Source organism: Ambystoma mexicanum, chromosome 10 (genome assembly GCF_040938575.1).
Source record: "Ambystoma mexicanum isolate Mex_15411 chromosome 10, UKY_AmexF1_1, whole genome shotgun sequence".
Taxonomy (NCBI): domain Eukaryota; kingdom Metazoa; phylum Chordata; class Amphibia; order Caudata; family Ambystomatidae; genus Ambystoma; species Ambystoma mexicanum.
The window spans coordinates 1477392040-1477405619 of record NC_090932.1 but is presented as its reverse complement, the minus strand read 5'-3'; the positions used below and the strand labels follow the sequence as shown (position 1 = coordinate 1477405619).

At 50.3% G+C, this 13580-nt stretch overlaps 1 protein-coding gene and 1 pseudogene across 8 annotated transcripts in view; one reads left to right on the top strand and one right to left on the bottom strand.

The window, feature by feature from the left end:
* The window catches only part of KDM2B (lysine demethylase 2B), a 1898564-nt gene that overhangs the window by 1086511 nt on the left and 798473 nt on the right, over positions 1–13580 (top strand). The window lies entirely within an intron of this gene.
* LOC138492435 (membrane-associated progesterone receptor component 2-like) lies at positions 9712–10339 on the bottom strand (annotated as a pseudogene).

The following is a 13580-nucleotide window of genomic DNA, read 5'->3' as shown; positions in this document are numbered from 1 at the left end:
CCATGGGAATGGGGATTTACGGAATTAAGCATCCGGAATTACCAGGTCACTGGGGTTGTAATGCCCCAGTGATTCCGGCAATCACGGAGGCGGAATGGTATTTCAAGTCCGGCAGCAGTCTGCCGGTTTTTCCGGCATGGCTACCGCCAGACTCGGAATGAGGCCCATTGTCTTTGTTTCCAACTCTGGAGTAAGCCACATAAAACTGACCATGAGAAAAGCATGAATCCCGTCAATTCATTTCCAGCTACTTTGAGTTGCAGCATTGAGATTGCACAGCAACATTATTGGTGTTGCGATCTTCAGCCAAGGCAGCAGCAACCTCAACCTAAGTCCTGTATGTATAGGGCTTAAGTGTGTAAGCTTGAAGTGCTGTATCCGTACGTGTACGGCTGAAACATGTAAGCTCCGTACTGTTGAGATGGCATACATTCATCAACTTTCTGTGGGAAACAAAGTTTCTGCAGTTATCAAGAGAGATTTTCCACAATGTGATGGACAACGTAATTGGGGACACTATTGACGAGACATGCACAATTTCCTGTCTTCTGCATTTCTAGAAAAGCACTGTATTGTGTCACTCGCATGACTTCAAAATTGAGTGCCGCGAATGTCCTTTAGAATGATGATAGTGTGGAAGGTTTAGGAACAATGAACTGCTGAAGTTTTCATGAACTGCTGAACTTAACTAACAATGAGTGTGAACTACGGCAAAACTACGGCGCAAAGAGCCATGCAGGGGTAAGCATTGCAGACCGCTTAAAAAATAGGAAAAGAGTATATTTTATACTTGTTACATTGCGTGTGCCATGGATGCTACCCACATGACAAATTTCACGTTTGTAGCATGTTGGGAAATTACATTATCTACACCATGGAGCCTACCCACATGCCAAATTTCAGGTTTGTTTTGAATTGAGAGAATTTAACCACATTTGAAACTCATTCAGAATGGAAATATTTCCTTACCAGATAATGAAATATCATCAAATCTTTTAAAACACAGTATTTTGTCCTGAACCTCATTTTTGTTGAAAATGTTTCTCTTAAAATTCAGACAGATATATTTGCTAAGCTTGGTGCAAATGATGCCTAGATCGCTGTACCCTTTATCTACCAGGAAATCGCTTCATCAACGGTAAAAACATGTTTGCAAAGTGCGATCTCTAACAAATCTGTAATTAAATGTGCAGGAACTTTAGGGGAGTAATCTGTCAAAAAGTCTAAAGCCTCCCTTGGAGGTATGTAGGTATATAATCAAGTGACATCACACGTAACTAAAATGTTCTCGTGTCTATAATAATAACCTTCTATAAAATTAATGAGGTCACTAGTTTTTCTGAGGAACGGCCTTGTTTGTTGGACTAGTGACTGTAAGAAAGTATCAATATATTTCTCAGCAGGTTCTAGGACCTTACCACACAAAGAAACAGTTAAGGGATCCTTGTAAATCCTATGTAGGGCAGAATATAATGGAATTCTGGTGTCTCTCAGAGTCAGAAATATAGCTTCTTGTTGATTTAGGAATCCCTCCCAACACCATTTTTACAAAGATTCTGGATACATATAAGATCAACCATTGGAATCTTTGCCAACTTGGAATAGCGAGTTGCATTGTTTAGGAAAATAGACACCATACCTACTTTGAAATCTCATGAAACAGTTGAGGAATTTACTTTAAAAAGTGTTGCATATATTTTGTTGATTCTAGCACAATACGTGGCACTCTTCATTAGGTTGTTCCCAGACACTACAACTGTAATATAATATGATATGGCATTTATAACGCGCCTATACGCAAGTGTTCAAGGCGCAACAAGGCAAGGGAGGGGGAACAGAGGGAAGACAGAGACAACAATCTTTCTAGTCCAGGTGACATTGAGATCGCGCAAGTGCAGGGTGTAGAAAGTTTTGGCAGCATAAATCTTAACTGCCAAGTATTCAAAATGTCCTTGTGCCTGTACAAACACTGTACTTTCCTTGTACGAATACTTGTGAATAGTATGTGTTGGGCAACATTTGTATGCAGTACCCTTTGGGACCACTACACACAGCTGGGACTACAGGTGTAAGCAAAACCAACCTTTGGTTTAAGTCTGTACTAGACAGTTTTGTGGTAGCGTTGCTGAGCAGCCAGGTTTATCTCAAGAGGGAATGTGAGCTTTAAGGATGTTACACAGAGGTCTATAATTACAAGTATTCAAATAGACTCTTATACTCAAGGTTTCTTGGTAAAACACTTATTAATTTATTTCACAGTCAGTTATAAAACATTCACTAGAAGGAGGCATTCTATATCACACAGAAATATACTTCAGTACTACACAATACTAGGTTCCGAGGCATTTAGATTACTTTGAAGGAGGAGCAAAATGGCATTCAGAGCATTTGAAGTAGGAGCAAAAATGCACAAGTTAATAAAACGAATATTACAGGTACTCTTAAAATCGTGCAAATAGTTTGAGTTCCCCAGAGGAGTTGATTCAGTGCAATAGGTTAGACCAAAGTCAATGGACTAAAGTCTTCTATAGGATAAAGCAGTTCTGGAAGTTAAACGAGAAAGGCTTTGCCAAAGTTCTCAGAAGTAGATTGTAAAAGAAAGATTCATATGTTGGGTCAAAAGCGGACTAGGCCTGCAAGTTGCCAAAGTTTCAAGCACTTTCGCAGTGAGAGGTGAGTTCTCTCGGTCGGGTTTTCACAGTTCTCCAGCATGGGGTCTGGCATGGATTCACATGCTCATGAATATTCCCGCTGTCAGGCCGGGAATCCTCGGTAAAGAAAAAATCGGTATCAGTTTCATTTCTGATCTGTCTTTCGCAGTAGTAACCAATCAGTGATCTCTGCGTCATACTGACCACAGCCAATGACTGCCATCTCCCGAAGCCCCGCCTCTGGCAGCCATCTTCAGATTTTTACCGCACGTTCAAGTATTGGGAGTCCTCGTGCTTAGCTCTCAAGCTTTTACTGCATGTTTCACGCTTTTTCAGGTGAATTTTCACATTTTTTCGGTTAATCGAGCCTCAAGCTCCACCGTTTCTACTCCCGTTAACGGGTACCCGTTGCGGGATTTTCCTACGCCCCTCAAGGGTGAAGATTTCGTCGAATCAACCTCTTGGAGGATTCCAGAAGATTCGCGGCCTACTTCGAGATGGCCCAGGACGCAAGTTCGTCACCCGGACCCAAGCTGTTTCGCAGCTGCCCTGGATGCGGGCTGCAGAATGTGTTCAAGGAGGACGAACATTCGCGATGCCTCTACTGTCTTAATGGGGACAAGACTCATGTAGAGAAGGACTGCCAGTTCTGCAAGAACTTGTCGGAGCGGACCATGAGGGACCTTCGATCTCGTCTCGCCAGCTGGTTGGAGAAGGGCTCAACGGGTGAGAAGAAGAAGAAAGGGTCCGAGCGGGCTTCTAAGTCCTGTGCGGGCGCCCCGGCGACGGGGGCCCAACACCAGGCCAAGCGCCGCGAGTCCGCTGGCTCCGGGAGCGCTGAAAGGTCGGGCTCTTCGGTCGCCAGGCAGGGCGCACCTTCCCCGGCACCGTCAACCACGAGCCAACGCTCCGGTTCGGGGAAGAGGAAGTCCGAGACCCCGGGTAAGCTTCGGGAGAAGCCCCGTCCGATCTCGGGAGGGGGGAGTGAGGCGTCGCCCCTCCCCCTAAGGAGAAGGCCCAGGACGCACCTAAGGTGTTGAAGGCCCCTACCCAGCAGGCAAAGGCCTCTATCGAGGCGATCGCGGCGACTCTGGCCAAGCCGGCAGAGACCCCGCCAGCGGAGACTGCCTCCGGGACTAGAGTTTCCATGCCGCCAAGGAGGGAATCCTCTTTTCAGCCCATCGTCATGGCCCCCATGATGGAACAAGGGGGGGGGGGCACGGTAGCCTCCTCGAGCTCGGAGTCAGCCTCGGAGGGGGAACTGACCGAGGTCGCGAGGAATCTCGAAGTACAATTCCAGAAGGTTCGGTCCCGCAAGGAAGATCCTTGGGAGATAACCGAGGAAGACGACGATGGCGAGGAAGAGCAGCCTTCCCTTCCGGCGCAGCCGGAACCTAGGCCTCAGGATAGCTCGGCGGCCATTTTGTTTGCGATCCAGTTCTTATGCTCCAAGATAAGGACGAGATTACCACGGCCCAGGCCGGAGGACCCGCAACCTGGCCCGTCGGGAAGTCCTCAGAACAAACGACGGAGGACTCAACCCTCTCCTCCGCTCTCCCCCTTAAGGCCTGCAGTTCCCTCCTCATCCTCCCATGAGTCGGGAGATGACGGTGCGGTGGGCTGGACAAAGGGTTCTGAGGGCGACGACGACGGAACGGGTCTCCCGTCGCACGGGCATCTCCGCCCGACGAGATTGGCTCATTCCACGCCATGATCGCCAGGGCGTCCGAATTGTTCCAGCTCTGCCCGGAGGAGCAGAAAAAGGAAGGTTTCCTCTATCAGCGCCGGGAGGCCAAGAGGAAGACTGTCATCGCGGTGCCTCTAATCGATGACATCTGGGAGGAAGGCCTGTCGGTACTCAAGAACCCCTCCACGGCACCAGCCAAACGGGACCGGTACGAGAAGAAGTACCGGGTCCCCGAGACCGCTCCCCTGTGCCTCAGGGCCCAGCCAACGCCAGACTCGGTCGTCTCGGCGGCGGCGAAGAAGAATGCGGCGGGGTCAGGAGCCTCAACGTCGAATTCCCCTCCGGACGGCGACGGAAAGAAGTTGGACGCCATGGGGCGACAGGTCATTTTGTCGGCGGCGACGACGATCAAAGCGGCCAACGCCCTGGCGATCGTGGCCCGTTACGACTGGTTTAAGCTGGCCCCCCCTATTGGACTTCCTACCGGACGACAAGAGGTCCGAGGCCCTGGAAATACTTCAAGAAGGCGAGGTGGCGTCGGACCACGCCATAACGGTGGCAACCGATATTGCCGATACCGGGTTCTGCCAGCTGGGCAACAGAGTTTGCCTACGACGACGGGGTTGGCTCCGGGCGACCGACTTCCGTCAGGACGTCCAGACCAGGGTGTTGGACATGCCGTTTGACGGCAGCAACTTGTTCGGGAAGGCGGTGGACGAATCCCTCCAAGCCATAAAGACGGACACGGAGACGGCCCGCGCCCTAGGAGCCCTTCAGCAACGACAGCCCTTTCGGAGCTCCGGAGGCAGACAGGGGGCCTCCAAGGGATCCAGCGGTGGCTCGTCCTACCGCCAGGCGGCACGCTCCTCGTCTCAGGAGGCCTACAGGGGTCGCGGCAAGCAGGGAGTGCCTCGCCGCTGTCGGCAAGGTGGCCAGGGCGGCAAGGCCACCACCTCCAAGCAGGACTGAACCGGCCGTGGCCTCAGGCCCCCACCGAAGCACCCCGGTGGGAGGCCGGCTGACGAAGTTCGTCGGCGTGTGGAAGTCCATCTCCACTGATCGTTGGGTGCTGGATACCCTGGCAAGAGGACACTTTATCGAATTCCTGAAGAAGTGCCCTCACATTCCACCTGTGGCCAGGAAGGAAAATCACGTCCCGCAACTGCTGTTGGAAGTACGGGCGATGCTCAGGAAAGGCGCCTTCGAACCCGTCCCGAAGAGGCTCCGGGGCTCTGGGGTGTACTCAAGGTACCTCCTCGTCAGGAAGAAGACGGGCGGCTGGCGCCCCATCCTGGACCTTCGTCGTTTGAACAAATACATCAGGTCACAAAAGTTCAGGATGGTCACCCTCCAGCACGTGCTGGGACAGCTGGAGGAAGGCGACTTTCTATCGTCGCTGGACCTGGAGGATGCATACTTCCACGTTCCCATCCTCAGAAGTCACAAAGTTCCTCAGGTTCGTCGTCCAGGGACGCCACTACCAATTCAGAGCACTGCCGTTCGGATTGAAGTCGGCCCTCAGGGTCGTTACCAAGTGCCTAGCACCTGTGGCGGCGCGGCTGCGCCTGCAGGGGATTCACGTCTACCCCTACCTGGACCACTGGCTCATCCGCTCAAGGACGATGGAACTCGCCGTCGAACACACTGCAAGGACCGTCCAGCTACTCACAGACCTGGGATTCGCCATAAATTACCCAAAGTCCCACCTGGTGCCGTCGCAGGTGGCCCTGTTTTTGGGAGCGAAGCTCGATACAGTGAGGCGCCTGGCGGCACCGTCGGAAGAAAGGACGAAGACCATTCTGGGCAAAGTGCAGCGCCTGCTAGCCACGGACGTGGCCAGGGTGAGGTCCATCAAGTCCCTCCTGGGGATGATGTCCTCTTGCATCTACCTGGTGCGCCTCTGCACACTACGGATGCGCCCTCTTCAAGAATTTCTTGGATGCAGGCGACGGGCACCTTCGAAGACAGGGTCCCCCTCAACGAGGTGTTCCGGCGGGCAATTCAGTGGTGGGGCGTTCGAGCGCACCTCACGGCGGGCAAGGACTTTCAGACACCGGCGTACCAGGAGACGGTGACGACGGACGCTTCCTTGGAAGGTTGGGGCGCCCACACCTGAGATCTCCACGCAAGAGGCCTCTGGCTCCCGGAGGAGAAGCTCCTGCACATCAACATCCTGGAACTCCGAGCCGTGTTCTGGGCTCTCAAATCGTTCCTCCCGTCGCTCAAGGGCAAGGTGGTGCGGATCTTCACGGACAAATACGGAAGCAGGAAGGTACCAGATCCCCAGCCCTATCCAAGGAGGCACAGGATCTGTGGCACTGGGCGGTCGCCCAGGGGATGTTCCTGGTTCCCTTCCACCTGGCAGGAGAAAGAAACACCATCGCCGACTCGCTCAGCAGGGAGCTGCGCACGTGTCACGAGTGGGAGCTGCGCCAGGATCAGGTGGATCAACTCTTCCGACGATGGGGCAAACCCCAAATCGACCTGTTCGCAACAGCGACAAACTCGAAATGCCAGAGGTTCGCCAGCAGGTTTACCCAGCCGAGAAGCATGGGCGATGCGTTCTTGTTCCCCTGGGACGGCCTATACCTGTATGTGTTCCCTCCGTTGCCGTTGCTGCTTCGACTCATCAACCAGCTCAAGAGGTCCCGGTGCAGGATGATCCTCGTCGCACCGGCGTGGCCGAGGCAGATCTGGTTCCTGGACCTTCTGGACTTGTCAACGTCCCCATCCATCAAGCTGTCGGCGGACGCGGATCTTCTCTCCAGAGAAGGAGGCGCCATCTTCCACCACGACCCGGCGTCGCTGAACCTGCAGGCTTGGCGCCTGCAGCGCTAGAGTTTGGAGGGTACGATATACCGGCCGACTGCAGAGAGGTTCTTGCAAAGGCCAGGGCGTCCTCGACTCTCAAATGCTACGGTCACAAGTGGAAGAGGTTCTCTATCTGTTGCCGAGCACAGAGGATCAACCCCCTACGGATTACGGCCCCTCAGGTGCTGCCGTACCTGCTATCGCTGGCAAAGGCTGGGCTAGCCCATGCCTCCATTAAGATTCATCTGGCGGCGATCTCCAGATATATCAGAACCACAGGACGGACGTCCCTGTGGTCCCATCGACTGGTGAAAGAGTTTATGAAAGGACTGTTCCTATCGTTCCCGCCGGTGAAGGCCCCGGCGTGGGAACTTAATGTGGTGCTGACTAGGCTCATGGGGCCCCCATTCGAGCCGATGCACTCCGCACCGATGAAGTTTGTGTCGTGAAAGACTACATTCCTGGTGGCCATTACCTCCGCACGACGAGTGGGAGAGATCCAGGCCCTATCCTGCAAAGCACCGTACTTGACTTTCCATGCCTCGAGGGTGGTGCTTAGGACGCACCCCTCCTTTATGCCCAAGGGCAAGGGAAGGCTGTCTCGAAGTCTTCTATTTCCAGATGGCTCTCCGGCTGCATCATGCACTGCCACCGGTTGGCTAACCGACCGCTGCCAGGCCGTCCGAGAGCCCATTCGACCAGAGCGATCGCTGCTACTACGGCGTTCCTATCTGGTGTGACCCTGCTGGACATCTGCAGGGCTGCTACGTGGAGGTCGACGCACACCTTCACGAGATTCCACTGCGTCGATCGGGATTCCAGGGAGGAGTCCAGGGTCGGCCAAGCAGTGCTGCATAACCGGTTCGCTTAAGGTGAGCCTGGTGAGGAGGTAAGAGATGCTTAATGTTGAGTTGTTGTATTGCTTAATGTTGAGCCTTTGCCACCTCCCGTGGCTGTGCATGTGTGTACTGCTATCTATTCTTATATTCATGAGCATGCAAATCCATGCCAGACCCCATGCTGGAGAAGGAACAAGTTACTTACCTGTAACTGTTGTTCTCCAGCATGGGTCTGGCATGGATTCACATGCAAACCCTCCCGCCTACCCCTCTGCGGCTCTTCACTTGGTTATAATGCCACTTCACGTGCTACCAAATCTGAAGATGGCTGCCAGAGGCGGGGCTTAGGGAGATGGCAGTCATTGGCTGTGGTCAGTATGACGCAGAGATCAGTGATTGGTTACTACTGCGAAAGACAGATCAGAAACGAAACTGATACTAATTTTTTCTTTACCGAGGATTCCCAGCCTGACGGGGAATATTCATGAGCATGTGAATCCATGCCAGACCCATGCTGGAGAACAACAGTTACAGGTAAGTAACTTGTTCCTACCTTACAATGAAGAAAAAGATGCAGCTGAAGATGTCTGTTCCTGGCAGTTCCTGCAGATCTCGCTGTTCCTGAGCCTCAGTCGTGGGGACGTTGGGGGACTCCTGCACTGCACTAGCACTGGTCAAAAAGCTGGCAAATGCAAATCTTCAATTCCGGTAGCTGTAGTCAAGCACACAAAATGGCGTCCTTCTCCCTGGCTATTCTGTTTCCTGCAGCACTCTGAGGAAAATAGAACCAGGTCCGAGAATGGTATCCAGGTGGCTTATGAGTTGATTGGTCCCACCAACTCAAAGGGAGAAGTCGTCCTTGAAGGGCTTCTCTGTCGAGATGAACTTGGCGATTCGGACCTGCAGCAGGGCTTCAACGTGCCGGACAGTCAGCCAGCCAATCACGGCAGAGTGCCTTTGGGTCTCATATGAGACTAAGCACAGGGAGTTTCGGGCACCTCACTCACTTCCTACCCACACCAGACACTTGGGCGCCAGAGGCGGTCTTCAGTCCTGAAGCCCGCCAAAGGCGTAGGAACAAAGGGACCAAGCCTGGTTTAGCTCGCAGAGACAAACTCCGAAGGACCTTTCCAAAAAGAAATGGCGAAAAAAGAATTTCGGGACCAGTTTAAACAAAGGAGGCTCAGACGCCATCTTGAAAAACATGGCTCCCACGATTTAACGCTACCAGTGTTCGCGGTTGGGAAAAATCATGGTAATTCGTTGTGAAACCACTGTCACGAGCCATTTCAAGACTAAAGGGTAGCATTTGACTGCTACATGAGTTTCTAGACATAGGGGATACTAAGTAACCCCTCCAGCACTCTATGGTAAGATAGTGTGTGCTGTGTCTAGGAATTTGGAAAGACTAGTAAAGTCAATTTCGCTTTACTTTCTCTGGGAAACAGTAGTTTATCCCAGAGAAGGTATTTAAATCTTGGGAAAGACTAAAAGACTTCCGTGTGCCACTGCACTGAGGGTGCTGTGACACACATAAAAAGATGATGCCTATGGAGTTGTCTAAAACTCCATAACCAAAGAAAACACAAGAGAAAAACACACAGAATTAAAAGTTCAAAGTCCCAAAGTTTAGCAAAAGAGCTGGAGGGCTCTAAGGTGGGAGGAATTGGCACATTTATGAGAATTCTTCCTAACACTATGCAGCAGACATCCTGTACCCAAAGACGTGGAATATATTCTGTGAATTGGGAACAAGGTTGCAGTTCCGAAGGCCCCAAACTTTGGTTATTTACAAAGTTCAATCTTGTTTTGCATGATCTTTAGTATCTTCCTCATCTGTGTATTCGGATGGTTCCTCCCCTGGTTTTAGCAACTGTCCTACGTAGTTGTATTTTTCTTTAAACTGCATTTCCCATTCTCTAACACTTTCCATCGGTGCAGCGTTTAGGTCTGACAGGTCAGCATATTTATCTCTGAGTGCTTCTTTCTCAAGACAAAATGTTGCTAACCCTCTGGATGCATCTTTGCCAGCAAATACTCCATACGCAGCCCGAGGTCCGTACAATTGGCACCCTTGGTCACGTCAAACACCTTCACGTTGAGAGCCAGCAGGATGTGATGCTCTCGGTGCAGGGTTGTTGAACCCTCACACCTCCAGCCTCCCCTTCTCCACTGGTGGCGGCACCGTACTGCTGTAGATGTTGCAAGGTGAAGTTGCAGCGTTTCATGTGGGGAAGCATGGTGTCTTCACGCTTCAGACCCTCCCTGGGACCACCACGCCACCAACCCGAGTGCCACCAGAGCAACAGCACGAGAATAGCCGCGTTCACAAGCAACGTGCCGGTCAACATCCACAGCCTTCTTCAAATGTATACATAGCTACTATTCCCCCTTGCTTATTAACTGGTTTTGCAAAGAAATTGTCATTGTTTTGAAGTTCCTTGAGGAACAGGATTTCCTCTTGTCATGTTTCAGGTACAATAAATGGGACTGGAAATATTTTTGAAGATCTTTTGGGATCATTTTTTGCAAACATCAGGAATTCTGGAGGCATATCCATATCTAAAGGTATGAAGGTGGAAGCAGGTCTAAACGTAGTTACCGATTGATGCTAATTGAGTCGGCCCGACCAGGGCCTCAACCCGATGATGTACAGTATCATCCTGTTACCAAGATAGGCGCTTTGTGCTTGAGCTATTATCCCAGTAATGTGTGAGCTACTGTGAACACTGATGTCCTAGCACACTTGCTGTTCAATTTGGCATTGCAATATTACAGGGCCTATAAATGCACACATTGCAAAATCCCAGGTTTACTGTACTAACTTGAATAGTACACTGCATGACCTTTTTAGTACAATAGACTTCATCAGATGGCAGAAACCGAATGAAAAGGAGAAACAGAAGACAATAATGGATATTTCTTTCAAATAAAAAATCATCCATTTAACTTCATTGGGTATTAGCTGTAGAGAAAGTTAAAGACACTGGAACGTACCTACAATGCATCTGAATTGAGGACAATTCAAAAACAGCCTTGAGAGACGGAGCTTAAAAATGCAACACATTGAGAAATGTGGACTAGAAAATATGCCATTTTGAATTTACTTCATAATTACAATTGACGCTTTTCTCTAACCAATTGACACACATCATATTCCTGTAGCATTAAACATTCCTCTCATGGGGAGGTGCTGCAGCATTGCGTGTAGTACTGTGCTGATTGGTTTCCGAAAGCCATAGGTCTACAATTTTCCTGCGCTCTTCCAGCATTCTTAGGATAGACTGAGTTCATCCTTTGTTCCCGAACTTAAGTGTAATGAAACCTAAAGCTTGACCTAGCATGTTCGCAAAAACATTACAATGTTTGCAATGGGACAATTGGTCCTAACAAATCACATAATAGAAACTCCAGTGGGTCACCACTTTACAAAGGATTGGCACTCACTACAGGATGTCTTAGTCATGATATTTAAGGTTGTTTTCTAAAATGAGGCACTAAAGAAAGTGGGAATACTTGAAAATGTTCTGCCTAAAAGCGAAGTTTGATCAGAGATGTCAATTTCATGTCCTACTACAACAGACATACACCCTAAAACCATCACAGCAACCACAACAACTCCATAATGTAACTGGGTTATGGAGTGGGTTTCAGGTGCAACCTGTACCTAGATCTGTGGGACGGACACCACCTCTTATATCACCTAATGGTTAAGGGCACAAGGTACAACAATGCCAAGGCACAACTGGGATATTTAAGTGGCAGACTGTTAGGAGATTTCCCCCTGCCCAAAACATGGTGGTCTGATTAAGTTCCTGATATAGGTAAGACAGGAGACAGTATCTTCACTTGGCTCACCTATTGGTAACAGTGGTCGAACAACCAAGACGTATCTCTCAGTAGATAAATGAAGTAGATGGGATATAGAGTAACAAAGTTATCACATTGAATGAAGGGAATGTCCAAAACAGAGGCATCGTTTTTTCTCCTGCATGGGTCATGAATATTCCCTGTCGTCAGGCTGGGAATCCTCGGTAAAAGAAAAAACACTTTCACTTTCACTTTAAAACTGTATTTCTCTGCTAAAGCAATCACTGTCCTCTGGGTCATACTGCCCCATCCAATGGCAGTCCTTTCCCTATGCCTCTCCTCTGGCAACCATCTTCAGATTTGTACCGCACGTTTCAGTGCTGGGAGTCCTCGAGTTTGCTCTCCGAGCTAATCCTATTCATGTTTTTCGATGTAAAAAGTCAATTTTTTGTTCCAAGAGCCTGTGTGCTCTTTTCTAAAACTGCTGACAGCGGGGATCTGTTGTGGGGACGTTCCGCGCCCCTCAAGGGTGAAGATCCACCTAATATTCCAGAAGGCCATCTTGGGCCTACTTCGCGCCCTCCGACCATGACGGAGGAGAAGGAGGGAAGGTCCCTCTTCTAGCCCTGCACCAAATGCGGGCTACAGAATTTGTTTGTGAAGCACAAGCACCTACAATGCCTCTACTGCCTGCATCCTGACCACAAGGAAGCAGAGTGTAAGAAAAGCCTCGGTTTCTCCAAGAAAACAACAAAGGACATGCATAGTAGGCTGGCGCATGGCTAAACACACACAAGGCCTATGACCCGTGCTCTGAGCAGGGTCCTGCCTCGTCCAGGACCGGCCGGTCTGAGGAGCGGTCTTCTAAGTCCCTTGAGGGTGCCTCATCTGTGGGGGCCCAAGATAAGGCCAAGACCCACAAGTTCAAGTCCAGCGGGTTCGCCACTGAAGCGGGTCCCAAAGTGGATAGGGCGCGATCAGCATCACCTTCCGCCTCCATTGCCATCTGTCAAGATTGCCTTCTTAGGTTGCCCTCGTAGTGTAGATGAAGAATTCTACCCTACAATGTAACCCTGTGTCTGGATATAAAATAAACCAGCGCCAGGGATCAATTGTTTGGAAGAATGGACCCAAACGCGCGTGGCAGGAGACTCCCTCGTGTGCGACCGTATTCCAGTTGAAAACAGTAATGCTTTTTATGCCGACATTACAAGGAGCAGAAATAGCTGTTACAATATATAAGAAAAACAAGAATCCTTAATGCTTACACAAGGGACATCAAAAAACAGAAACATGAAATAGGACAGACACTCTTACCATGGGACTGGTAACAAGAATTCCATAGGCAACCAATGCTCCAGTAAGACCGCCAGGTACAGGGGTGTAGGACTATTCCCGCCGGCACGCGTACGCCTAAGGGTCAGCAGTACAATCCCCAAGGAAACGAGGACGCTTCTACCTCCGCCCCTGATGGTACCACGGCAGTCTCTAGTCCGTACCGGGGAACGGAGAGGAGTAGTGTACCGGCAGTCTTGATGAGGAGCACTGGTCAGGTGGATCCCCAGAAGCCGGAGGAAATCCTATGCAGTCCACGCGTGAGTATAAACCAGGTTGATCAAGTTGAGAGGCAGTAGCAATCCATAAGGCAGTCCAGGTCGGTAGCTGAGAAAAGTTCAGAAGACAAAACGTGAGACAAAGGCAAATCCTGGGCGTGATCCGGTTCGGCAACAATTTAGCAGTGGGGCAGAACGGGGTTAATTCCGCAGGAAGGCTGGAAAGATG